Below are 26,486 nucleotides of genomic sequence, written 5' to 3'. Positions count from 1 at the left end.
GCGTCCTTTAGATAGTTGTTACTTGGAGGTGTGTGACTTTATAACCTAAAGTTAACCATTTGGGAATCCAACTGGAGTTAGATGGTGGAAATAGCTTCTCTGGGACCTTTTTTGAGAGTTCTTTGTCTTTTGCAAACTTTTGTTTTGCTTGTTTTGTTTAGGCTTAGAGATAATCTATTGGCTACTTCCCACTTTGGTTATTTGATTCAAACAAAGAGTGTTAAAAAAATTTTCCCTACATCCCTAATAGAGGACTTAAACTGCTAAACAGTCAAGCAAAATTCTGCATACTTTTAAATATGTAAAATGTTTAGGTAAGGATGAGTGTGTTTTCGAATATGCAAAAGCATTTTTGCTTCCCCACACCCACCACCCCCCACAACATACATACACATTTCTAGTCAACTGGAAGCCTGGGAAGATATGCATTAAATTAGAACAGAGGTTGGCAAATTATAACCCAACCAGTGGGCCAAATTTGGCCTGCCACCTATTTTTTTATGGCCCTTGAGATAAGAACAGTTTTTACATTTTAAAATGGTTGAAAACACATCACAAGAATAATAATATTTTGTGGTGCATGAAAATTACATGAAATTTTTATTTCAGTGTCCATAAATAAAGTTTTATTGGAACACAGCCACACCCATTTATTTATTTACTTATTTTCTATGGCTTGCAAGCCACAGAGCCAGAGCTGGATAGATGAAACAGAGCCTAAAATATTCACTATCTGGCCCTCTTCAGAAGAAGTTTGCCAACCCTTGTGCTAGAATATAAAACCTGTTTCAGTGTTGAATGATCTTCATTATTCAGTTTACTGTGAATAAAGAACTATTCTCCTTTTCATAAGTAACAATAGCCTTAAACTTTTAAAACTCCTTTCCCATGTACCTATATGAATTTCAAGAATCATCACAGGTCTCTTTTCATTTGTTTGCATTCAATTCAGCAGACTGACTAATACATGAGTGGCAAATTCATGCAAATTTCTTTTATAGCTGACCATATTAGCAGCACAATCTATCATTCATTCCATTGAGACTTTCTAAGTCTGTATGTAGAGATCATAGTGTTATAGTGGTTATTTTCAAAATCTTTTATTCCTAATCTCACGTTTCTCACGTGTCAAAGTAAGGATCTCTTACCCTTATAAACTTTAATTCTTTATGTCACATCTCCTGACTGTGATAAGACAGGTGGAGGGCCAGGGTAAACTTAGCTGGGGGTGATAGGAGGATGTTCAGCCAGGCAGAACACTTACACAGAGGGTTACGCCGGTCAGCGAGCAGCTGGCAGTCGAGGCAAGTGGCCTGCATCACTGGCATAGGACAGCCACATCAGGGGAGGAGCAGGGCAGTGGGAAATCTAGAAGCAAAGAAGGTTAGAGATCAAATCAGGCCTGCACTTAGTTGTAGGTAGGTCAGTTTATCAACTGATAATGAAGCTAGGGTATAGGAACAAGCTTTTATTGGCTTGAGTGAAAGACTTGTTAGAATGAGGAAAATAATCAAGATAGAAAGACAGAAATTTGGTTACCGGAATTGTGGTGCAGGGAAGGTTGGAGGCCAGTTACTAGAACTGGGGAAAAGGTTAATGTGAGATTTGACCTAATGATGAGCCACTTAAGTACAGATGTAACTATCACCATTTTAATTCCACTCCCACCCTTCACTCTACCCTACCCCCAAGAGTCAGGGTTGGTCCTAGCATCTGAGACCAAGCTCAAGACTTCAGGGAAGGCAGAGGAAGAATTCAAGATGATAGGAAAACAGATACATAATTCCAGTTGGAAATATATGGTATTTAAGTAAGAAACTAAGAATGTCAAGATACTTCTTTCATTTTTTATATTGCCATGCAATTAAAGCAGAAAGAATGCTAATTTAGTTTGAATTTCAAACTAGGTGAGAAAAAAAGAGTGAAAAAAAGTCACTTGTTACTATAGTAAACATAATTCAGCCTAATTTCCACTCAATCTTCTCAACTTTACATGTGTTTACATGGGAAAGCATTAAAATTTTTCTTAAGAGAGGAGAAATAATCTTAAAAAAAGATCTTGAAAATGAATGAAAGTTAAAAAATAAGCAATAATTATCAAATTACTCTGTTCTCAAGTGTGATACTCTCAATGTCAGTGTCACAGTGGACATTACCAACAACCATGGAAGAGCAGGATTAAATAGACTTTATATATATATTAGAGACTATATATATACACATATATTAGGAAAACTACATGCTTTCTAAACAGTAAAACATCAGAAATAAATTTTTATAATAAAGAGACCTACATATATAAGTATATGAATAAAAATGTATAATGTAGATAATATGTATTATGTGTTTAGATAGTAAATCACCAGAGAGTAAATAATTTTTAGCAGTAAAGACAAATTAAGGTTTAAGATTTGGGATGCATTTCCTTCTCAGCAAATGCTAAGTAGTATTTTATCTGTGCTGTATTCCTTTCTTGAACTGTTTCCTGACCCGAGATTACCTAATTGCCCTACTGGCCCTAAAATAGCACAGCATTTGACTCATTATCTACCAGTCATGCTAGCCTTATTCATGTGAGCCACAAACACAATGAAGATGAGATCTTAGGTCAATATTTCATCTGTTACAAATAACCACCTAATAACTGGTTCATAATGAAATGTCTTTTGCTGTGAAGGAAAACCCAGCAAATATCTTGTCTGAGGATGTATCTCATAGATTAATCTTTCCTTAGCCTAATTGACCACTTCCACTGCCTCTCTGTGACTGGAAGGAAAGCAGTGACTCTAGTCAGAGAGAAGACACGGTTCTATCCAGCTCCCACTTCTTGACTCTTCTCAACAGATTGGTCAACCTGTCCTTTATGTCTCTACCTATAGAATATATTTTAAAAGGTCAGTCAATCCTCTATAAAATTATTTTCCCCTTCTAGTTAATTTAGTTAATTTGTACCTGTTTCAAAATGTTGAAAGTAGGAAAGGCTAACGCACTGGGCCATTGCTTCTGACTCGACTGTATGGTTTAGTTACTGAAAAACGATGAGCTACTCCATGACGAAGACTAATTTGTTCTGAAATGCTATACTCACTTGGTTTAATTCAAACCAATGATAGATATACTTTGGTGAATTTTTGTGACAAAAATCAGTATTTCTATGATTAAACGATGTCTACCAGGGCACATAATCCTATTTTAGGCAACTATATTTTAGGCACTATTTCCCAATGAGTTAACAGAAAATGTATCATATTTGAAAATGAGAGGTTGCCCAGATTAAAAATCTGGAAAACAATCATGACAATTGGGGAAAAAAAACCATTTGTGCATTTGTTTGGTACAGGAGATTTCTAGTTTCTAACCAAAATATCATAGAACAGTGTGTAAGATAAACATTTTGTGAGGATATACAAACATAACACAGAAACGATCACTAAAATCCAACTTTCGTTTTGAGATTTTTTTCGGTAAGGTGTTTAAAGTCTTTGGGTCTTTACAGCTAAACCCAGTTTTGATCAAGCTCTCTAAGAAACCCACAAAATGGTAAGTTACTACAGCGCAATATTTCTAATAAACAACTGTGTACTGAATATTGAAACTGCACGTGAAAGATATTTAAAGGATTTGGATGTGGAGTGATGTGGGAATGGAAACATCATCTTGAGGATTACGGATCCATATCTTTGTTCTTGCCTTCTTTTTCTCCCCTCAGTCTGTTCTTTGACCTAAAAAGAAAAAGGCTGAGACCTACACCAAAGTAAATAAAACTATGGTGGGGGTGGTTTGAAACACTAACCCTGCGGCCACAGCCCGACACTTGATTTCTTGAGGGTTCCTTCGCCCGACCGGTTGAAACTGCTGTGTTCTTCCTCCTTCGGACGCGCTGCTTTCCCACGGCGTCCCCTGCGGCCCTATCAGGACAGCGTCGCCGCAGAAACCGCAGAGGCTGCCGGGAGACGCGGAAGGAGCCTAACCAGGCCGCAAAGGCTGTAGGGAGGCTGGGCTATAGGTCCGTGGGCCGGAGAGGAGCGGGCTGAAACCGAGGAAGCTGTGGCTTAGCCCTGAACGGAGCCGTCTGAAGTGCAGCTGTCAGAACCCCAGTGTCTTCTCAGAAGTTTTGGGGAGATGAACTGGGTCGGGGGCTCCAGGTGAGTCGTGCTGCTGGAGCTTGAGACTGTAGCCTTGCGTCCCTGGACGTGCATTCCCGTCATGGCGCCTCTTTCCTAGGCCTCGGAGGGGAGGGCACAGCCTTGCCTGGGGGCAACTTGCTAGGAGAGGTCTTTTAATCTTCCCCAAGCCGGGGGACCCTAGCGCCATGTCTCTGCTCTTAAACCGAAAGCAGCTCAGCTTTTCCCCCACTGTCTTTCCAAAAGCTTCACATGTGGGGCCCGCCGTGGGTGAGGTTCTCTGCTCTCCCTCCCCCGCCTCCCGGGTCCTCCTCCTCTAATGAGACCTCTGAGCAGCTGAGCCCTCTTCTCGCCCCTGCTTCTCCCTTTTTGAAGGGATTTCTTTGCGTCAATATATCGTCTTTGCACAAATTTGTAAGGCGTTATGGAAGAGGCCATTCCCTGCTGCCCTTAAATCCATTGGTGGGGGCTCGTATCCACCATAAATCCAATTTAGTTTGTTTTTGCAAGGGAGGGAAAGTGAAGCGTTTTTTGCTTTAACTTACAAGAGAATTTGCAATTTGTTTTGTATTTAGAATTGATCACATAAAGGAGGATGAGTTGACAATTTAGCTTTATGTAACCTGTTCATTGCTGTTGACCTTCAAGTCCACTAGGATGGAAATCATGTGGGCCTGTAATTTCGTTTGATCAAATTCCCTGACGAAAAGAATTGTTTTGATTGAAACATTAAGCCGTTAAATACAATTTTTGTCACAAGTAGACCCAGGACAGTGATGATATGGTTAGAATATAACACATTTAAATTATTAGGAATTTTATAAGAGGAAAGACAGCTTTTGTGTTCAAGTATTGTAACGATGTCTGATAATTTTAGCAATAGCATTTATCCTGTTGAAGATATGTTAGCATCGTATTTTAGAAGTTTATCTGATTTATTCCTAGCTAATGTTCTAGCATCATGCTTCCACTTTGGAGAAAAGTGAAAACTCACTTACAAACGTCACACAATTTAGTTGATACATGATTATAATTTGATGCTTTTGAATTCTTTAAAATGTGAATATTAAATGAGATAGAAAATCATCTTACAAACGCTTAAGCAGTATTAAAATATAGGTGCTATTATTATTCTGTCATATAACTCCTGGTTATTCAGGGAGTAGTATTTTGGTTGCTAGTGGGAGGATGCAAAAGCAATGTACTGCAGGAAACGTGTAGTCTAGGATTGTGTTTCTCAAAATGAGGTAGTGCTGCACCTGGAGATATTAGGTACCAGGGGGTTAAGAAACCACAGAAGAAACGTGACACATCTCCCTGGAGCATCAGTTTTATTCACAGATCGGAGGAAAATATATTTTTTAATTTAAGTAAACATGGATATGTTATAGAGTAAAAGGCAAAACTTGTGTGAAGTTGTAAGAGAAAATATGGAATTTTAAATAAATTTTCTTGGGGAGGTTGGGCTCGTTAGGGTCAAACTCCAGATTGGTAATGAAAAAATGAGTGTCTCCACTTTGTACTATCCCAGCAAACAAAGGTAGACAAGATTAGTTGATCATGGCGCTCTGACCATGAGGCCGTAAGGGCCTCAGAATCTGAGACAGTGCTTAGTAATCACTAGCAGTTGATTGGAGCTGCTATAGAGTAGAAGTTTTAATCCTTGTCTCAGACCATCCTTGAGTACTTGTTTATTTCCCTCTGTTGTAGGATTAGTTTTTGTTTGAAAATTTTGAGAACTGTTAGGAACTTAAAATACAGACGAGTAACTAGAGAACATTTACAAAGCTCTCTCAGAGCTGCTCCATCAGAGAATTCGGCATTAATTAATTCAACAAATACGTTTTTACTTGCCTCCCTGTTTAGGGCATTGTCAAGCTGTATAGTGGGATTCAAAAGAGAAAAAGATAAAACTTTGGACCACAAAAAGAATTTATGGTAGAATGGTGAGATTTGAATTAGGTGAATGATTTTAAGACTAGATAGTTAAATGGTACTTAATATATAACAAGTGCTGTTCTAAGAACTTTTTGTATATTAGCTCATTTACTCTTAAGAAGAACCCTATGAGGTATGTACAAATGTTATCCTCATTTTACTGATAGGGAAACTGAGGCACTGTTAATGTTAAGTGGCTTGCCCAAGGTCACCCAGCTAATCAATGACAGTTATTTGAGAACCATATGCTTAATGGCTATGCTGTGCTATGCAGTGTAGAAATACGAGTATTGTGAAAGTGGCACATGTAGAGGGCTATGGATATTTAGAGAACAGAGAAATTACCTTAAACCTTGAAGGATAACAGTGTTGCACAGAACAAGCGCTACAGAGAAACAATGAAACACAGGTTCTTAAAAGCTGAAAAGGAAGTGAGATAAATAATTATCAAATTGGAGACCTAGTTTTTACCAAGGCTTCTTAGAAGAGATGGGTTGGGAGGGCAGTATTAAAGAACCTGAAAGGATTATTTGGCAGACAGTAGATTGGTCTGCATTAAGACAGGAAAACACTTGCAAAGAGGCTTTATACCTTTTTTCCAAGGAAATGAATGAAGCAGGCTACAGCAAGTTTATATTTTGGTTGTAGCAACCTGATTGTATACACTAAATCAAACCAGGGTATTCTTGTTGTGTATTATAGGGACCTGATATACAGTTTAATTGCGGAATCATTTGATAGGAGCGTCTTTACAATTGCAAAGGTCTTTGCAAGTTTTCTTGGCATAAAAGAAACTTGGCATTTAACTTTTTGCTGCTCTTCTGTTTGGGGAGTCTACCAGTCACATGTAAGATTTTTTTTTGTGAGGGAAGGGACTGGTGGCTAGGGAAGAAATAAGCTTTCCTTATTTTGATTTTTAAATTACTTGGTTTGGCTTTAGTGTTATGCTTTGTGGACGTCTTTGAAGATATAACATTTCATTTCAAACAAAGTCTCATTTAGGGTAAAGAGATTTGGTCTAAGCTGAAACTAATTGACATATCTATGATAGCAGTTCCCAGTCTACTGTCCCTGAAACTTGCTAATCAGCCATAATGTCAGATTTTCCAATTTAATGGGTTCTTTCTTTTTTTCCTAAAATTATATTCTTTTTTTGACTTAAAATGCCCCTCCCATTTTAAGTCCTTTCTTTTTTTCTCCCCCTGCTTTTTCTTCCCAAATCCCCCCAGTACATATTTTAGTTGGGGCATGTGGGACGCCACCTCAGTGTGACCTGATGAGCGGTGCCATGTCCACGCCCGGGATCTGAACCAGTGAAACGCTGGGCCACCTAAGCAGAGGACGCGAACTTAACCACTCGGCCACGGGGCTGGTCCCAAGTCCTTTCTTGACAAAATTAAAAATATGAATCATTTGTCAGTCTTACCAATTAAATAATTTTTTTTTTTTTAGTTGTCTGGGAATCATTGACCTAGAACTCTAATCTTTGTTTTGTACTTTTACATCAGCACTGAGACCCTGTGTTTTCCTAGTCACATTGAGTTGTAAATTTGAAAGAGGACAGGTATAAGCACTGATCTTTTTAATTTGGAAAAGATTCTCTTTTATTTTCAGTATTTGGTGATTGACGACTTGTTTCACCAAATTCATAGCCACCTCAGACATGAAGGTGGTAGTAAGAGAAGAGAGAAAGGAGAAGATAAAGATGTGACCAGTCTTTGGGCCTCGATATGCTATTCAGAATGGGATCAACTATAGATCTGAAATACAGCACTATACATTCAGTGTAAGAAGACTTTTTGTTTTAATTGGAGGAGGTTTATTTCTATAACTTAGATTGAAGAATGCAACCCGTGTCATAAGAAGGCACAGATAAAATCCTGTTTGAATTTAGGTGAAGGAGAGGTTTGCATTTGTAAATGTAGGCCTAGAATATTCACCTGTGCAAAGTATTTAGTGCGTGCTATGTACCAGGCACTGTGCCAGGTCAGAGTATAAAGTAACTGAAATTTAGTCTCTTTCTGAGAGATTTATAGCTTATTGGGGGGGGGGGGGGAATATGACATTCCATAAAGTTTGAAAATGTTGAAAGATCAGGGGCCAGAATATATGATTTAAAAAAAACAGTGTGAACAATAGTAGAACATAGGAAAGTTTTAGCTGAGAGTTTGGCAAATCAGAAACAAGGCTAAAGGAAAGTTTGATGGAGAAAAAGAATAAAATAAATGTTATGTAAATAGTTGGAGATAAGATTACTTATTTAAATACTTAAAAATGTGTATATGTGTCTGCGTGATGGTGAGGTTGAAAACCAGACTGAGAAGTTGAAATTTGATCTGTTGGATATTGAGGAGTCATTCAAATTCAGAAGTACCACAGTGAAAGTAGTATTCTATGACTGTTTGTTTGTGGTGCTAGTGGTGTGTAGTTTGGAATATAGTGGTGAAAGACTCCAAGACAGTGATACCAGTTAGGATTCTTCTGGGGAAAAATAATGAATACTATTTTTCCATTTTCTTGTATGACTATATATTTTCCAGATCAAATCAAAACCAGTCCTAGGGCTGGCGCGGTGGCCGAGTGGTTAAGTTCGTGCGCTCTGCTTCGGCGGCCCGGGGTTTCGCCAGTTCGAATCCTGGGCGCGGACATAGCACTGCTCATCAGACTATGCTGAGGTGGTGTCCCACATGCCACAGCTGGAAGGACCCACAACTAAAAATACACAACGATGTACTGGGGGTCTTTGGGAGAAAAAGGAAAAATAAAATCTTTAAAAGCAAAACAACCCCCCAAAAAGCAAGCAAAAACACCAGTCCTATGTGAATTTGGGTTAATTATTAAACCTCTCTGTATAGGAGCAGATCACGTTGTGAGGGACCTTCATAATGGAAAAAAGAATACAAAATTGTGACTACAAAATTAGGTATAGGGCTTGGAAGGGGAATATGCAGATGAAGGGCTCTGAACTTAAGTTTAATTAGCTTTACAATAAATTCTCTTTACTGTGAATTAGCCTCTGTCCCTGCATCTCTTTCTTCATCTGTTAAATGGGGATAACACTTAAATGTACGGTGAACATCATCCCAGTTTGCCTAGGACAGTCATGGTTTATGCCTGTGATCCTAGTGGCACGCCCAGTTTAGCATTTGTTTTCGGAGTTTTTGTTTTTTAATTAAATATAAGCTACCATTAATGGTTCCGTTAAAATGAACCCAGATAGATTCAGTGAACATCCTTTTTTTTATTTTAACCTCTGCCATGGTCTGTATTAGTGCATGAGCAACGTGTGCGGTGAAGAACGTTCTCACTTTAACATGTGGTTAAATCTGAAGACATCCAATGATGACCCAGGCCTGGCACTTTCCAGATAGAAAGTAACTAACAGCTTCTTTTAAAGATAGCATGAAGGGCACTTGCTGATAAAGTGTGCTGAGACATGAGTGGCTGGGTACAACTAACTTGCTGGATGGGATGGGAGAAGTATTTAATGCTGCTGTCTCTGCTAGCCACTTGTACCAGCTAGTTGTAACATTGCATTCTAAGGTCTGAGAGATTTGTATAGCCGCCATGCCTGGGAGTGGGGTCAATAGGAAACATGGAAAATTTTAGATTAGGTGTAAGTGAAATATTTGCTAGGAATAGAGGCTAATCAGTCCTGTCAGAGTGCCTACAAAGAGTAGTAGGAATGTTGTTGCTACAGTGGTTTTGTCAACAACCGTTTCCTTTTTCATAGTGTTTAGTAATGCTTTTGTAACCTTTTGGCAGCAGGGAGCTCAAATAAAGGAAAATTAATGCTTAATGATAAATACTGATGTTTTGTTTTTCATTTGAGTTGATGAATCTATAACTAGTACACAAAATGTTTGCCAGCATTTAGCATCTCTCATGGTCACATGACAATCTGAATGCCCAAATCTGCTGAAAAAGCATCAGGAGTTACTTTCAGATTTGGTAGTTATTTTAAGGAGATTATAGCTGCAGACAATAGTTTGACGCATGTAACTGCAGAACATTAAAGATAAAATTATTTCTGCAATGATAATATAAATAGAAATTTGATGGATCATAGCATCTTGGGTAAAACAGGACTCTTACTAAATTATGTAACCTGTGTAGCCAAGATACACTTGGAATTGGTTGTAGTTCATGTATATTTCACAGTTGTAGTCAAAGAGGCTTGATATTTTACTGAACAAAGCTACAGTTGTCAAAATTTTCATTTTTTTATATGCACAGTTAATGTAACTGAATTACACTGTTTTTGAGACAATACTGATGTTGAATCCAAAAAAGAATACTTTGGCGTGTTGTTATAAGCTTGCTTTCTTTGTTGCCTTTTATTAATTGGATTTCATAAACATTTGACTCTTTGAAGAGTTACTTGATAAATCAATCTATGTATCCTGCATTGTTATTGAACATTTTTGCAAGCAAGTCCTCTAAATTTTGATGACATTTTATTCAAAAACAGTTGAAAATATTTATTCAAAATATCCCATAAATGGAGTGAAAAACTTCAACTTTAGAAGCTTTTAGTGAATTATAATTGTTGAAATAAAGTTTTTAAGATTTAATTGTGAATAACCTGAAATACACATCTGTGTTGGGCTATCATTCACAATCTAAGATCTCTTCCATTGTATGACCCAGGAGATGGCTGTTCATGTTTATCATTACAGCCTGTAACTATGAAACAATATTTTCCATGTGAAAGTACTATAAGAATTCAATCTCTAAGAACTTATTTTAATTAGGCTCTGTATTCTGAATATTAGGTGGATTTCTGCCTCATCGATTGACACTTTTTTTCTCAATACCATACCTTTTGTAATTCATATTACTCTAAAAACTTTTTCTTGTATTGCAAGAGAAGAATTTATATGAAAGCCATAGCATTCTAATGTATATCATTACTATTCCTGACACATCAGGTGGACCTGCTTTAGTTTTGTGGAAAACCAACCTAAGTACTTTTTCTAGGCTAGTTACTGTCCTGAATCTTAATAAGTCTGCTAGCTAACAATGTTAACATTATGATGTCTTAGGTTAATATTAATTTCACTGTGACACAAGCCATAAAATAATTTTTTCAATTGTTAGTTATTGCTTTATTAATTTTGTTTACATTTTTCACTTTGAATCACACTTAAGATGTTATTACAAGATTGTAACAATCTGGAAACGGTTTCTTTTGCATGGCACCTCGCCACTAAAAAGATAAACTAAGCAGAAAAATAAAAAGCAAAACAAAATAAACAAAAAAGAAAATTCAAGACTAGCTGACAGTTAAGATATGTGACACCCATAGTATTTAATCCCTAATGTAGTTTCAACATCTCCTGCGTACTCCATGTAAAATGTACGTTCGTGTTGTTCTTGATGTTTCCTTGACCACATTACTGCCTGTCTTTTTTTTTTTTAAAGAAAGTATTTCTTTAGCGTTTTCCTTTAAATCTTTGCTTACTAGAAAGAATGGCAAGGGGCAGAATGCCCTGTTATATTTTTGTAGTCAGTATGGTTTTATTTCTTCCTTTCTCTCTCTCTTCTTTCCTTCTCCCCTCCCCTCCCTTCTCTTCTCTTCTTTCCCTTTCTTAACCTCTTTACACTTCTCTATTTTACTTTATTCTTTCTATCTTAATGAAGAATAAGGTAGTGTAATCTATATCCCTGCTTCCCACAATTGATAACTTGTGGAGTGTTCTATGAAGAAGTTATGGCCTTTTGATTTTATTTTCAGTATGTAGCTATAATGGCAACTAATATTGTTCACTTAAACTTTTACTGAAAGAGATGGTTGCAATATATTTCTTTAAAAATCCATTTTCTAGAATAACATAGTAATTACTGTTAAAGAGATGAGCTTCATTCCCACCTCCCCACACCTAAATCTCTGGTAATTTAAATTTCCGGACAAAAATTAGAGAAACTCTTAAAATTGTTTTTTATAAAGTGCATATAAATTTCATGAAGAAACTGATGTTTGAATGGGGTCTTGAAGGTATTGAAAGTTTTCAGTACAAAATATGGTGGGAGGAGTCTCCATATATGGAGAAGAAAAACTATATTTTCATTTGGTCGGGTGTTGGAATACATGAAACGCAGGAATGGAAAACAAAGTTGAAATCTAAGTTGGGGCAGGCAATGGAAGTCACGTCCCTAAGTGATAATCAGAGCTGTGTTTTATTGCTATTACCAATGTAGTAAGAAATATAGGAGAACATTTGCATAAAATCAAGGAGACTCTTTAATGTATAATTATGGTAGCTAGCTACATACTTAATATTGCAGTAGTCAAAGTAGCAAATGACTTCTGAGGATTCACATTTTATATATAGCAAGCTATTTTAATTATCTGCACGTTTTTCTTTTTCTCAGATATAAAATTCCATCTAGTTTACCCCATTATTTGGGGATATATTCATTTGTTCTCCCGTCTTTTCTATCTTATTTTTTTCTACCTTTATTGAGGTATAATGGACAAATAAAATTGTAAGATATTTACAGTATACCATGTGATGGTTTCATATATGCATACATTGTGAAAGTTAATTAACACATCCATCACCTCAGATATTTCTCTTTTTTGGTGAGAACATTTAAGTTCTACTCTCTTAACAGATTTCAATTATACAATACAATGTTATTTTGTATTAACAAATGGTATGGTTACCATGTTATCCTCAGAACTTATTCATCTTATAACTTAAAGTTTGTATGCTTTTACCAACCTCTCCCTATTTACCTGACCCCCCAGCAACCACTTGTCTGTTATCTGTTTCTATGATTTTAACTTTTTTTTAGATTCCACATATAAGTGGTACCATGTCCTATTTGTCTCTGTCTGCCTTAATTATCTAATGCCTTCCAGGTTCATCCATGTTATCACAAATGACAGGATTTCTTTCTTTTTTTTGTGAGGAAGATTGGCCCAGAGCTAACATCTGTTGCCAATCTCTCTCTTTTTGCTTGAGAAGATTGTTGCTGAGTTAATATCTGTGCCAGTCTTCTTCTACTTTTTGTGTGGGATGCAGCCACAGCATGGCTTGACACGTGGTGCTAGGTCTGTGCCTGGGATCTGAACCTGTGAACCCCGGGCTCCCAAAGTACAGCATGCGAACTTGACCACTATGCTGCTGGGCTGGCCCAGGATTTCTTTCTTTTAAAAGGGTGAATGATATTCCATGGTGTATATATATACCAAATTTTCTTGATCCATTCATCCACTGATGTACTCTTAATCTGCTTCATACCTTGGTTGTTGTGAATAAGGCTCCTATGAACATGGGAGTACAGATATCTGTTTGAGATGTTGATTTCTCTTTGGATATATACCCAGAATTGGTGCTGCTCGATCAAATGGTAGTTCTTTTAATTTCTTGAAGAACCTCCATGCTGTTTTCCATAATGGCTGCACCAATTTATATTCCCACCAATAGTGCACAAGGGTTCCCTTTTCTCCACATCCTAATATTTGTTCTCTCTTTTCTTTTTGATGCATGTCATCCTAAAGGACATGAGGTGATAAATCATTGTGGTTTTGATTTGCATTTCCCTGAGCGTTAGTGATATTGAGCACCTTTTCCTGTACCTGTTGATCATTTGCATGTCTCTTTTGAAAAATGCCTATTTACGTCCTTTGCCCATTTTTTAACTAGGTTATTTGTTTTTTGCTGTTGAGTAGTATGAGTTCCTCATATTGTGGATATTAAACTCTTATCAGATATAAGATTTGCAAATATTTTCTCCAATTCCATAGGTTCCCTTTTCATTTTGTTGATGGTTTCCTTTGCTGTGCAGAAGCTTTGTAGTTTGATGTAGTCCCACTTTTTAATTTTTGCTTTTGGTGTCAAATCCAAAAAATCATTGCCGAAACCAATTTCAAGGAGCTTACCCCCTGTGTTTGCTTCTAGGAATTTTATGGTTTCAGGTCTTATATTCAAGTCTTTAATCCATTTAGAGTTGATGTTTGTGTACAGTGTAAGATAACGGTTACAGTTTCATTCTTTTGCATGTGACTGTCTAGTTTTCCCAACACTATTTATTGAAGAAACGGTCCTTTCCCCACTGTGTATTCTTGGTTCCTTTGTGATAAATTGAATGACCATATATTTCTGGCTTATTTCTGGATATTCTATTCCGTTGGTCTGTCTGGCTGTTTCTATGCCAATACCATACAGTTTGATTACTGTCACTTTGTAATATAGTTTGAAATCAGGAAGTATGATGCCTCCAGCTTTCTTCTTTCTCAATTATGCCTTGGCTATTTGGGATCTTTTGTGGTTCCATACAAATAATAGGGTTGTCTGTTTTATTTTTGTGAAAAATGCCACTAGAATTTTGATAGGGATTGCATTAAATCTGATATGTCATTTGATTTCTGGGCTTTCAATTCTGTTCCATTGATCTGTAGGTCTGTTTTTTCACCAGTACCATCCTGTTTTGATTACTATAGCTTTGTAGTATATTTTGAAATCAGGGATTGTGATGCCTCCAGCTTTATTCTTTTTTCTCAGTATTGCTTTAGCTGTTTGGGGTCTTTTGTTGCCCCATATGAATTTTAGGATTCTTTGTTCTATTTCTGTGAAGAATGTCATTGGGATTCTGATTGGGATTGTATTGAATCTGCAGATTGCTTTAGGGAGTATGGACATTTTAACTGTATTTATTCTTCCGATCCATGTGCACGGAATATCTTTCCATTTCTTTATGTCTTTATCAATTTCTTTCAATAAAGCCTTAATAGTTTTCATTGTATAGGTCTTTCACCTTCTTGGTTAAATTTATTCCTAGAAATTTTATTCTTTTTGTTGTGATTGCAAATAGTATTGTATTCTTGAGTTCTCTTTCTCTTAGTTTGTAATTAGAGTACAGAAATGCAAATGATTTTTGCAAGTTCATTTTGTACCCTGCCATTTTTCTGTTATTGTTGATTATTTCTAATAGCTTTCCAATGGATTCTTTAGGGTTTTCTATATATAAAATCATGTCATTTGCAAACAGTGAGCATTTCACTTCTTCATTACCTATTTGGATACCCTTTACTTCTTTTTCTTGCCTAATTGCTCTGGCTATACCTCCAGTACTATTTTGAATACGAGTGGTGAGGGTGCGCACCCTTGTCCTGTTTCTGTTCTCAGAGGGATGGCTTTTAGTTTTTCCCCGTTGAGTATGATGTTGGCTTGGGTTTGTCATATATGGCCTGTATTATGTTGAGATACTTTCCTTCTATACCCATTTTATTGAGAGTTTTCATCATAAATGGATGTTAGATCTTGTGAAATGCTTTCTCTGCATCTGAGATGATCACGTTTTTTATTCCTCATTTTGTTAATTTGGTGTATCGCATTGATCGATTTGTGGATGTTGAACCATCCCTGTGTCCCTGGTATAAATCCCACTTGATCATGGTGTATGGTCCTTTTAAGATTTTGCTGTATTCGGTTTGCCAGTATTTTGTTGAGGAGTTTTGTATCTCTGTTCATCAGCAAAATTGGCCCGTAATTTTCTTTTTTTGTGTTATCCTTGTCTGGCTTTGGTATCAGCTTGATGTTGGCCTTGTAGAATGACTTACGAAGTTTGCAGTCTTTTTCAATTTTTTGAAATAGTTTGAGAAGGATAGGTATTAAATCTTTGAATGTTTGGTGGAATTCTTAAGAGAAGCCACCTGGTCCTGGACTTTTATTTTTTGGGAGGATTTTGATTACTGTTTCAATCTCTTTACTTGTGATTGGTCTTTTTAATTCTCTATATCTTCTTGATTCAGCTTTGGCAGATTGTATGAGTCTAAGAATTTATCCATTTCTTCTGGATTTTGCAATTTGTTGGCATATAGTTTTCATAGTATTCTCTTATGATCCTTTGTATTTCTGTGGTATCGGTTAATTTCTCCTCTTTCATTTCTAATTTTATTTGAGCCTCCTCTCTTTTTTCCTTAGTGAGTCTGGCTAAGGGTTTGTCAATTTTATCTTCTCAAGGAACCAGCACTTGGTCGTTGATCCTTTCTACCATTTTTGTGGCTTCAATTTCATTTATTTTTGCTCTAATTGTTATTATTTCCCTCCTTCTGCTAACTTTGGGTTTTGTTTGTTCTTCTTTTTCTATTTCTGTTACGTGCAGTTTAAAAGTGCTTACTTGAGATTTTTCTTGTTTTTTAAGGTGAGCCTGTGTTGCTATGATTTTCCCTCCTAGGACCACTTTTGCTGCGTCCCATGAGTTGGTGTGGTATAATGTATTTTCATTTTCATTTGTCTCCAGATATCTTTTGATTTCTCCTGTAATTTCTTCAATGATCCATTGGTTGTGCAGTACTATGTTGTTTAGCCTCCACATATCTGTCACTTTCGTAGCTTTTTTCTTGTAGTTGGTTTCTAGTTTCATAGCATTATGGTCACAAAAGATGCTTGATATGATTTCAGTCTTCTTAAATTTATTAAGGCTTGCCTTCTTTCCCAACATATGGTCTATCTTTGAGAATGTTCCATGTGCACTTGAGAAGAATGTGTATTCTGCTGTTTTTATATATGTTCTATTAAGTCCATCTGGTCTAGTTTTTCATTTAATTCCATTATTTCCTTGTTGACTTTCTGTCTAGATGATCTATCCATTGATCTAAGTGGGGTTTAGGTCCCCTACTATTATTATGTAGTAGTTCACTTCTCCTTTTAGGTTTGTTAATAGTTACTTTATGTACTTTGGTGCTCCTATGTTGGTTGCATCCAAATGTGTATTTCTTATTGTAAATTACAATATCACAATGATCAATCTGTTGTTCAAAGTGGGGTTTTGAAGTCCCCTGCTATTGTTTATTGCTGCCTATTTCTCCTTTTAGTTCTGTTTATATTTGCTTTATATATTTAGGTGCTCCAATGTTGGGTGCATAAATATTTACAGTTTTTGTATCCTTTTGATGAATTGACTCCTTTATCATTTTGTAATGGCCTTTGCTGTCTCTTGTTACAGTCTTTGTCTTCAAGTCTATTTTGTCTGAGAATTATGCTACCATAGCTTTTGGTTTCCCTTTGCATGTAATATCTTTTTCCATCCCTTTACTTTCAGTCTGTTTGTGTCCGTAATGCTGAGATGAGTCTCTTGTAGGCAACATATATTTGGGTCATGTTTTTTAATCCTTTCAGCCAAAAAATATTTACATTTAAAGTAATTATTTACATGGATGGACTTACCATGGCCGTTTTGTTGTTTTCTGGTTGTTTTGTAATTCTTCTATTCCTTTCTTCCTCTCTTGTTCTCTTCCTGTGTGATTTGATGATTTTCTCTATGGTATACTTTGATAACTTTCTCTTTGTCTTGTATATCTCCTCTAGCCTTTTACTTTGTGGTTACCATGAGGCTTACTTAAAACATACTTGCCTGCTCACTCCATGTTGAACCCTGAGGGGATAGCTCTGGTGAGTGCTGCATTCCTGTTAAGAATGCTTATTTATTTGCCATAGTCTTGTGGGTCCTGTGGACACAAGCCCATTGGCTTTCAGAGCTAGGTGTTTTGGGAGTCTGTCTGTTTGGTGAGAGTCTTAAAATTTGGAGCACTAGATGTGGAGGTCAAACCCTTTGCTTCTCAGGGAGAAGGTGGAGTTGGGGATTCCCTTCTGACTGTATGGCATTGTGGCAGGGGTGGGGATTATGATGAGAGTGTGTCTCAGCCTTTCCTACCTGTTTCAACCTGGGTATTTTTGCATTTGTCCCGTGTGTACGAGTCGCTAGTCTAGTTTCTGGATCTCTTTCAGAGAGAATGCTCCAAGTGTAGCTGTACATTTGGTGTGTCTGTGGGAAGAGGGGAGCTCAAGATCCTCCTATATCATCATCTTGGTCAACACTTGGGGGAGAAAAAAAAACAATTTTACAGTTTTATTTTAAGTTAGCCTAAGCAAAACTGTTAGAAGCAACTATTAGGACTATATATATATATATTTTTTTTTTTCCACTGACATAGCCAAGTAAAAAGTCACTTGGATTGTCAACTAGTTTAATTTTAATCTGCATCTCTTTAGTGGACATTTGTACTCACTGGCAGCCAAGCATCTGAGCCCCTTATCTATGTGTGGGGGTATTTCCTACCTTATGAGTTTTGGTGATAGGCACAGACCACCTCCCTATGTGGAATCTTGGGGAAAAAACCCAGACATTTGTTTCACTATGCTTTGCAGCTAGCAAATAGGCATGTGACCTAAGCTGAGACTTAGATGCTCTTGTCCTGTACTTTGAATTAGAAGCTAGTAACACAAAGAAGTAGGGACTACAGAGCTTCTATTGTAGTTGGAAGCAGTTGCAAGAGCTGCAGCAGGGTTGAATTTTAATGCCAGTGATGCCAGGGGGTGGTGTTCACTGTCCAGGAGTGGAACTGGTGCAGTCAGTGGTGTTTAGTGTTCACCAGTGCTGGCAGTGGTGTTCTTAGGAGGCTAATTATGGCTTGATTTTGACTATGATGCCACAGCTCCCTAGACTTCCTTGTTCTTGCCAGGTGCCAAACGTGCTTCCTCAGCCTTGTTGACATGTTTGTTGGTTACCTGATTTTCTTTTAATAAATTTATTTTCTGTTTAAATTAACCAAAGGAGCTTTCAATTTCTTGTAACTTAAGAATCCTAACTGATGCAGTTTTCTTTTCTAGTGCAGGTAATTGAGAGTGACTATATTTGGTAAAACATTTAGACATATAGTACTATTTAGTAGCATTGGTTGCCTTAATAATAATTTAAAATGTTCTTTTTATGAAATTGCCTTTGACTTATACGTTAGGATCTTTTTTCACTTTCACTGTGGTCTAGTATTAGTAGGCTAATCTAGCAATTGGTCTTGAAATCCTAATTAATTTTTCCTTAGGCACATAGGAATAGGGATTATGGAGTACATAGAATTTGGTGAGAGCCATAAGAGCGTCCTGGATAATGGAAAATCAGCCTGGAGTAAAATCACTTGATTTATACATATATGAAGACTGTGTTTAGGCTTTGGCTAGTCCCTAATTCTATTGATCTTTATAATGTGGGAACTTCTTATAGAATTGATTTTTCTTCCTACTGTCTCTGTAATCTGGATTGTTTAATACTGCTGGCTCTGTCATACTTCTTATATTTCAGGACTTTGAAAAGTCACTTTGCTTTCTCTTTTTTTGAGGAAGATTAGCTCTGAGCTAACTGCTGCCAGTCCTCCTCTTTTTGCTGAGGAAGACTGGCCCTGAGTTAACATCCGTGCCCATCTTCCTCTACTTTATATGTGGTACACCCACCACAGCATGGCTTGCCAAGCAGTGCCATGTCAGCACCCAGGACCCAAACTGGCGAACCCTGGGCCACCAAAGAGGGTAATACTTTTCAAATGCATGTATGTTTATTTTATTTTGTTTTGTTTTAAATAATTCATTTTTCCCAACAACAGTATCAACATCTTCCCCAACAAAAACACAGCAGCCAACTTTAGGTCCTATAAGTTAAAGTTAAAAATGTGAAATATAAATACCAGCTGAAGTGCAAAATTCTAACAAGTATGATTAAATTAACAAGACATGTTTCTGTTGTGTGCTGTGCAGATACCCACAATACTACTACTGTCCATACAAGACTCACAAAGCTAGTCAAGAGACTATGATTATGGCACTTCTCAGCTTGAATCTAAACACCACAGGCAAGGAACACACAATTTACCAGCTACTCAGAAATGATTCAGAAGTGATTGTATTATCGTGAAAAGAAGACTATACTGTGAATCCTTCTGTTTTCACTGATTTTAATAGGTGCAATATTTTTATATTTTCGTATCTGAAATCCAGAAGTACCTTATAATTGCTGTTGAACAGGTGCTAGTGGTGAGTAGTCATGCTCGTGCCAATACACAGGCACATAGGATAGGTTTCAACAGCTTGGAAGAAAATCCTGGAACCATCGTAAACCAATTTGTACTGGCCCTATTGTATCAATAACGACATGTCAAGGTCATCTTGCAGGGGCAATGACCAAGAACTGCAAAACATGCAGCTGGAATGTGCTCAGAAGATGGAAACCTTGCCCTCAGATGACCTCAAGCCACAGGGAACCACAAGTTCCCTGACTATGGAACTCAGTGTGAGAAGAAAGTGGTGAGGGGAACCTAATAAGAAGCAAAGGGTCCCTTGATTTGTAGCACACTGGACTTATAAGAGTGTTACACTCCCACCCTCCAATCAGATTCCAACAAGCTAGTGTTATGCATAATTACTCCTACTCCCAACTCCTTAAAAGTCTGTCCCAGCTTCAGCTCAGGGAGACAGATTTGAGCCTTGCCTCCTATCTCCTTGCTGGTTGACGTTGCAATAAAGCTCTTTCTTCTCTCAAAAGCCAGTGCCCTTGTATTGGCTTCTATGCATATCAGGCAACAAGCTCTTGCTCAGTAACAATCTCAGCCACAATAGTGGAGCATACTTAAGAATTGCTGTGGTACTAATACTCTTGGCGGCAAGGAAAACAATACTGGGTGGAAAAACATAGGCACAGACAATACTGAATGGAAAAATGATTCAGAATAATAGGATTCTGGGGGCTGGCCTGGTGGTTAAGTTCACACACTCTTCTTCAGCTGCCCAGGGTTCACAGGTTCAGATCCTGGGCATAGACCTACACACCACTCATCAAGCCATGCTGTGGCAGCATCCCATACACAAAATGGAAGAAGATTGGCACAGATATTAGCTCAGGGTCAATCTTCCTCACCACAAAAAGAATAGGATTCTGAACACGAAAAGTTTAGCAATGCCTTAACCATTTTATTTTCCTTTTTACATGAGTACGAGAGTCATATCTCATTTTAAAATGTATGATTAAAAGTAGGTCTAAATAAGTCTAAAAGGGATCTATTAATAATGTGAAATAAAAGGTCAAAACAAGAAAGTATTACGTCATAATTCAGTTGGCAGTGTTTTTTCTTTATTGGTAACACAGAAAACAATGGTGCATCTTGTCACTCCACAGTGCCTTAGAATCTACAGAATGCTTCATGTTGTTTATACTTATTTGGGGAAATGTAAAATGAAAAATTCTAAAATAAATCCTCTCTAATACCTCTTCTTGTTCTGTAGTTCTGTGCTTTTCTGTGTTGGAGCCTGGATCTCAGAGCTGATGAAGGACAATGTCCAGGGACTCAGGTCCACTTTTTAAGGGCCATGATTCCACTTTGCTGCCCAAGGTAAGGAAATAATTTTGAACCTTCAGATCCAAGCTGACTAAACTAAGACCATACTATGCATACAGAATAAATAAGGTAAGTACCTGAAAAACAGACTTAGAGGCAACAAGAGCCTAGAGCACAGGAAAGAATGTTCTGGAGCATCTTAGTGATTCTCTCATTTTCCTCTCCAGCTAGGGTTATGGGACTACGTTTTTCTCTCTTTCCCCAGGAGTTTCATTCATAGGGCAAACACCATGCTGCTCTGGGAAGGAGTTTGTTTGCCTCAATCCTTGAAATGTCCAGAATTCGTTCCAATTAACCCAGTGAGGGGTCTTAAGGGATCCTGAAGTCCTAAGCCAGGGAACCTGATGAAATTACAGGAGTGCGAGTGGGAACTCTCCTGAGCTCAGATTGCTCCAGGTATAGAGCTCCTTTAAGATTTCCAGAGGAACCAGCAAGTAAGCAGGACTATTTTCAAAGCTATTTATATAGATAATCAGAAAGCATAAAGTAGGTATCTTAGGGGAAGACCAGGTGAATTGGATCTTTTAATGTTTCAGGAACAGATGGGCCCTATGACTTCTAGCCCCAAACCATTTCCAATTCAGTCCCACTGTCTGGACTGCCAAGACCTTTCTATGCCTCCTATTGTGACCAGAAACCAGGCAAGGAAAGGGTTACTGAGAATTTGATCCGTAATTAACATGGTCTGTCAAATGTTTTCCAGACAAGGAGAAAAATAAATGAGCAGTTTTTCAGAGGTTGATGTCCCCCTTTTTGCAGACATTGCCATCCTACAATGAAACTTACACAATTGCTGCAAGACTCCTACAAATTACTCCAGCTCTAAGTGACCAAAAGTTACCATGGACCCATTATGTAATGACATGTTCCTTGAATTCAGTATGTAATGGCATGTTCCATTGAACTTGCTATGTCATGGTACCCTGACTTTGTTATGTAAATGGTGCCTTGAACTCATTATGTAATGATCTGTACCTGTGCCCTGATTGAGCCCAGTTGTTACACAGTTGTAACATATCCTGTGCACTCTGATGTACAAAGTCTCCACCAGCACTAAGCTCGGAGAGACACTGTTTGGGGAGCTACCCCCAGTGTTCTCCATTGCTTGAGCAAGCAATAAACCTTTTTCTCCACCCACTTCATCCTTGGTAGTGTTTTTAGCTCCACACTCGCCAAGAGGCGAACCCAGTGAGTTTGGTTACACTATGAGCTGCAGAGGATCCATCAATGTAAAAGCGATGCCTTCAGATGTGTTCCCCTATTCTCCAAGGAGCTCATCCAGGAGGATACACATTATGTAAGGATGTAAGGGGCAGAGGACACTTCAATGATAACCTCCCCCTCATCTCCACAAAGAGGTTCTGTAAAAATCATTAGCAGTTCTGCCCTATCTGATTCTCTGCATCAGCTTCTCTCCAAATGGAAAAGTGACCCTGTGCTCTTTTATTTCCTCTCCCTGAATGTTTTGCATCTATTAAACCAAAGCAAGGAAGCACAAACTCAAAGATGGAAGGTCCAAAGTCGGAAAGGGCAGGTGAGCTGATCAATGGGAGCGTCTTCACATCCGGCACAGAAATTCTTCTTTCCTAACAAATTCCACTGTTCAACTTGTTTCAAACTCCAGAATGAGTAACTGCATACGTTAAAAAGTGCATTTATATCCAGAGGGGAGTGTTTGTATATATGTTTTAGTTAATAAATAAAAAAGTATCCTGACCTCTGAGAGTCACTCAATAAATCACGTCTATTATTTACATTTATCATCATTATCCTTAACTTTTCCACATATCCTTTATTAGGGAACAGTTTGTTCTGCTACACTATTGCTGCTATGAGTCTTTCTTTCACGACAAAACAGACTCCTGAGTCTTTTTTATTCACATTTTCTCAATTACTATTAAAAAGTTAATTTTAAATTTCTCAGTATTTGAGGTTTTATTTTTTGTGTATATAAGTTGACTCAGTATTAATTATAAATTTTATTGTCTTATAATCACAAAATTGACCTATAAATTTTCCTTCTTTCCATTTATTTGCATTTTTATCAGGCCAAGTAAATTATAATTTTAAAATAAGTTTTCAAGGTAAACTTGACTGTTAATATTTAAGGTGTAGCATCACTTATGTTTTTAAAATAAATTTTAGTGTTCACATATTCTAGATTCATACTTATTTTTGGTCATTTTGCTCATAAAAATGAATAAAATCTTATTATATTTCTATTGAATCATTTTAAAATACGAGTCTACCATGTCGAGACTCATGAAAGAAAGCCAAACAAATATTCAGGGGAAAAATAATATCATTTAAATATTTTCATTATTAGAAAAGAAAGTGAAAAGATAAACTGTTTGAATATTTCAGATTTCAGGAAAACAAAACAAAAATGTTAAAGAATCTAGGTGAAAGAAAACAATGCAAATATAATCAATTCAAAAGTAAACTTAAGAGCAAATAAAAATATTCAAAATAAATTAGATAAATTTTGGAAACTTTTAAAAAGCAAATAGTAAGTGAAAGTATATATGAGAAATCATGAAATATGTGGAAAAATTAAAATATCACTGACAACACCAAATTCAGTGATAATCAATAAATTAGAAGTTAAAAATGAAATGGTAAAAATGACGTAATGAGAAATAGACAATCAAGGTTCGAGCTGGACTTCCGTCCTGGAGAGGTCTGGTCTATGTCTCGTTCACCCTGTTTACGCTCCAGCCCCTCAGTGGTCCGAGTGAAAAGCCCGCACTGTTCACCAGGTCTCATCCTCCACGGTGAGCCCTGGACTCTGATTTTTGTCCCTCCAGCCCTGAGAAGTTGCTGAAAGCTCTTTTCAGTGTCTCAGCCTCTTAGCTACCACTTTAGGTTTTGTAATTAGCAATCCTCTTAAAGAGAAATGTGGCCCCAAATGTTGAGCTCAACCTCCTTTGGCTCCTCTAGATCTTGTCTCTGCAAATTTTCATTGCCTGGGTAGCTCTCTGATGGCTTCAACCATCTGTTTTGTTTTATTTAGCTTGTACTCCATGGGAGGGTTGGTCCAAACCTCTGGTCAACCATAAATAGAACTCAATTTAATCATCTTTGAAGATAAACAGATCTTTCAGGGTCCACTCTTTATATAAAATGCTTGCTTTGGTGCGTTCCCTTTGACTCATCTTGTTTATCTGAGCACTATTTATATAGTGAGGGAATTCTTCTCTTAAAGTGAGTGGAGGTCATGGTATTTGTTTGCATTCACTGTAGAGTCTTTTAGCTTCCCGAGCAGGTTGGGAATGATGCATGGCCTTGAGTAGTTGTAGGTGAAGGATTCTTTCTCCCCTGCCTGTCAACCTCTAATTTTGTTGAGGCTCTAAACCCATGCATCAGCTTCGCTGAGTGAAGGACATATACTGTGCTCTGAAGGCTGAGTTTGAGCCTGTGCTGCTTCTCCTCGGTGAGGTGATTTTTGTCAGCAGTTCCCCCATTCACTCTTTTTGTTTAGTGTGTTCAAACTTTCTTCCAGTTGATTGTTTCTTTCCTCCAGCTGGGTCCCAACCAAAGCAATGATTTCTGTGACATTATTTACCACACCTCTTCTGCCTTCTTAGCGAAGTGCTAGTAATCTTTCAGAGAGAATGGTTAAGTGCTTTGTTGCTAAGCCAGATTCCAGGATTCAAATCCCAATTCCAAAGCCCACTGGCATGTGCCATTGAAAGAGTGATTTAACCTGAGTTACAGTTTTGTTATGTGCAAAATAGGCATAATAATTGTACCTACCTCATGGGTTATTGTGAAGACTAAATGAGAGAAGAAGAACTTAATAAATATTGGCTATTAGTAGTTGTTACTATCTTGAGGGAGTAAGTGCTTCCCTTTTTTCCTCCGGGTGTACAAACCCCTTAACGTCTTTTTCAGCATATTGGGGAATGTCAGCCACTGCTTTAGAATTTCCTCCTGAGAAGGATACATTATCCTGTGCATTTTCGCTAGCAAAAAAAATCCTGTATAACCTAAATCTTATCGTGAAGAGACAATCAGATAAACCCCAATTGAGGATCATTCTGAAAAACGGTGAGCCTGTATTCTTCAAAAACATCAATGTAGTAAAAAACAATGGCAGGCTGAAAATATACCAGGTTAAAGGAAACTAAAGAGACATGAAAACTAAATGCAATGCATAATCCTGGATTGGATGCTGAATTAGGGAAAAAATCTGTATAAGACATTATTCGGCCAATTTTTAAAATCTAAGTATGTTGTATATATTAGATATTGTTGTTGTATTAATGTTACATTTCCAAGATTTGATCATTGTGCTGTGATTATATAAGAGAATGCCTCTGTTCTTTAGCATAATACATGCTAAAATTTATCATGATACATGCTAAAACGTCTAGGGCTTAAGTGTCATGAGGTCTGCAACTTACTCTCAAATGATTCACAACAATGACAATAATACAAATAATATGTATATATGTTTGCATATAAATATATGTATATGTGTGTATATGTGTATGAATTTATATACCTACAAAGCAAATACAACAAAATGTTAAAAACTAGTAAGTCTAGATGGGGAGAATATGGGAATTCATTTACTATTACAATTTTTCTCTAGGCTTGAATTGCAGCTTTATTTTATTTATTTATTCTTATGATGAGGAAGATTGGCCCAGAGCTAACATCTGTTGCCAATCTTCCTTTTTTTGCTTGAGGAAGAGTGTTCCTGAGCTAACATCTGTGCCAATCTTCCTCTATTTTGTATATGGGACATTGCCACAGTATGACCTGATGGGCGATGCCAATGTCTGCGCCTGGGATCCGAACCAGCAAACCCCAGGCCGCTGAAGCAAAGCAATGTGAACTTAATCGCTAAGCCACCAGGCCAGCCCCTGAATTACAATTTTAAAAATTAAAAAGTTAGAAATTCTGGCTCCAGTATATCCCTATAATTATAGAGTAAAATAAAACTTCTACACTCAGGCTCATCAAGAATTTCTGTTGATTTATATGAATGGATCATCTTTCTTATTTCTTTGCATGCTTCACAACATTTTGCTGAAAATGAATTTTTTTAATAGTAGAATGTGGTAACCCTGAAAATCTGATTCATCCCCCGTTCAGGGTTTTTCTGTTGCTTGCTGTAGGCTGCAGATGATTGTTTAGTGTCTTTTCTAAACTATTTTTGTAAAGTCTGTATTCTTTGTCCTGGGTAGTCTCTGAAGTCTCTGTTCCTTTAGCTTGCATTCAGCTAGTGTTTTGATAGAGAT

General features: G+C 37.2%; 1 protein-coding gene and 1 long non-coding RNA gene across 3 annotated transcripts in view; one reads left to right on the top strand and one right to left on the bottom strand.

Annotated features, from left to right (window-relative positions):
* LOC138922107 (ATP-binding cassette sub-family D member 2-like) overlaps window positions 1-3,938 on the bottom strand; it is a 284,371-nt gene extending 280,433 nt beyond the window's left edge. For both annotated transcript variants that reach the window (XM_070258930.1, XM_070258931.1), the window contains exons 1-2: window positions 3,794-3,938; window positions 1,265-1,368 (exon numbers count right to left, since the gene is read on the bottom strand). The gene's annotated coding sequence lies outside the window, so the exon portion shown is untranslated. The remainder of the gene's footprint in view (window positions 1-1,264; window positions 1,369-3,793) is intronic.
* A 39-nt stretch (window positions 3,939-3,977) lies between these two features.
* On the top strand, window positions 3,978-25,841 carry LOC138922104 (uncharacterized). The gene is made up of 3 exons (XR_011435186.1): window positions 3,978-4,145; window positions 21,125-21,231; window positions 22,723-25,841. It is a non-coding gene; the product is annotated as an uncharacterized lncRNA (long non-coding RNA).
* Window positions 25,842-26,486: the final 645 nt, after the last annotated feature.

The sequence above is a fragment of the Equus caballus genome, unplaced genomic scaffold, assembly GCF_041296265.1.
Source record: "Equus caballus isolate H_3958 breed thoroughbred unplaced genomic scaffold, TB-T2T haplotype2-0000451, whole genome shotgun sequence".
NCBI lineage: Eukaryota > Metazoa > Chordata > Mammalia > Perissodactyla > Equidae > Equus > Equus caballus.
This window is presented reverse-complemented; position numbering and strand designations above follow the sequence as displayed.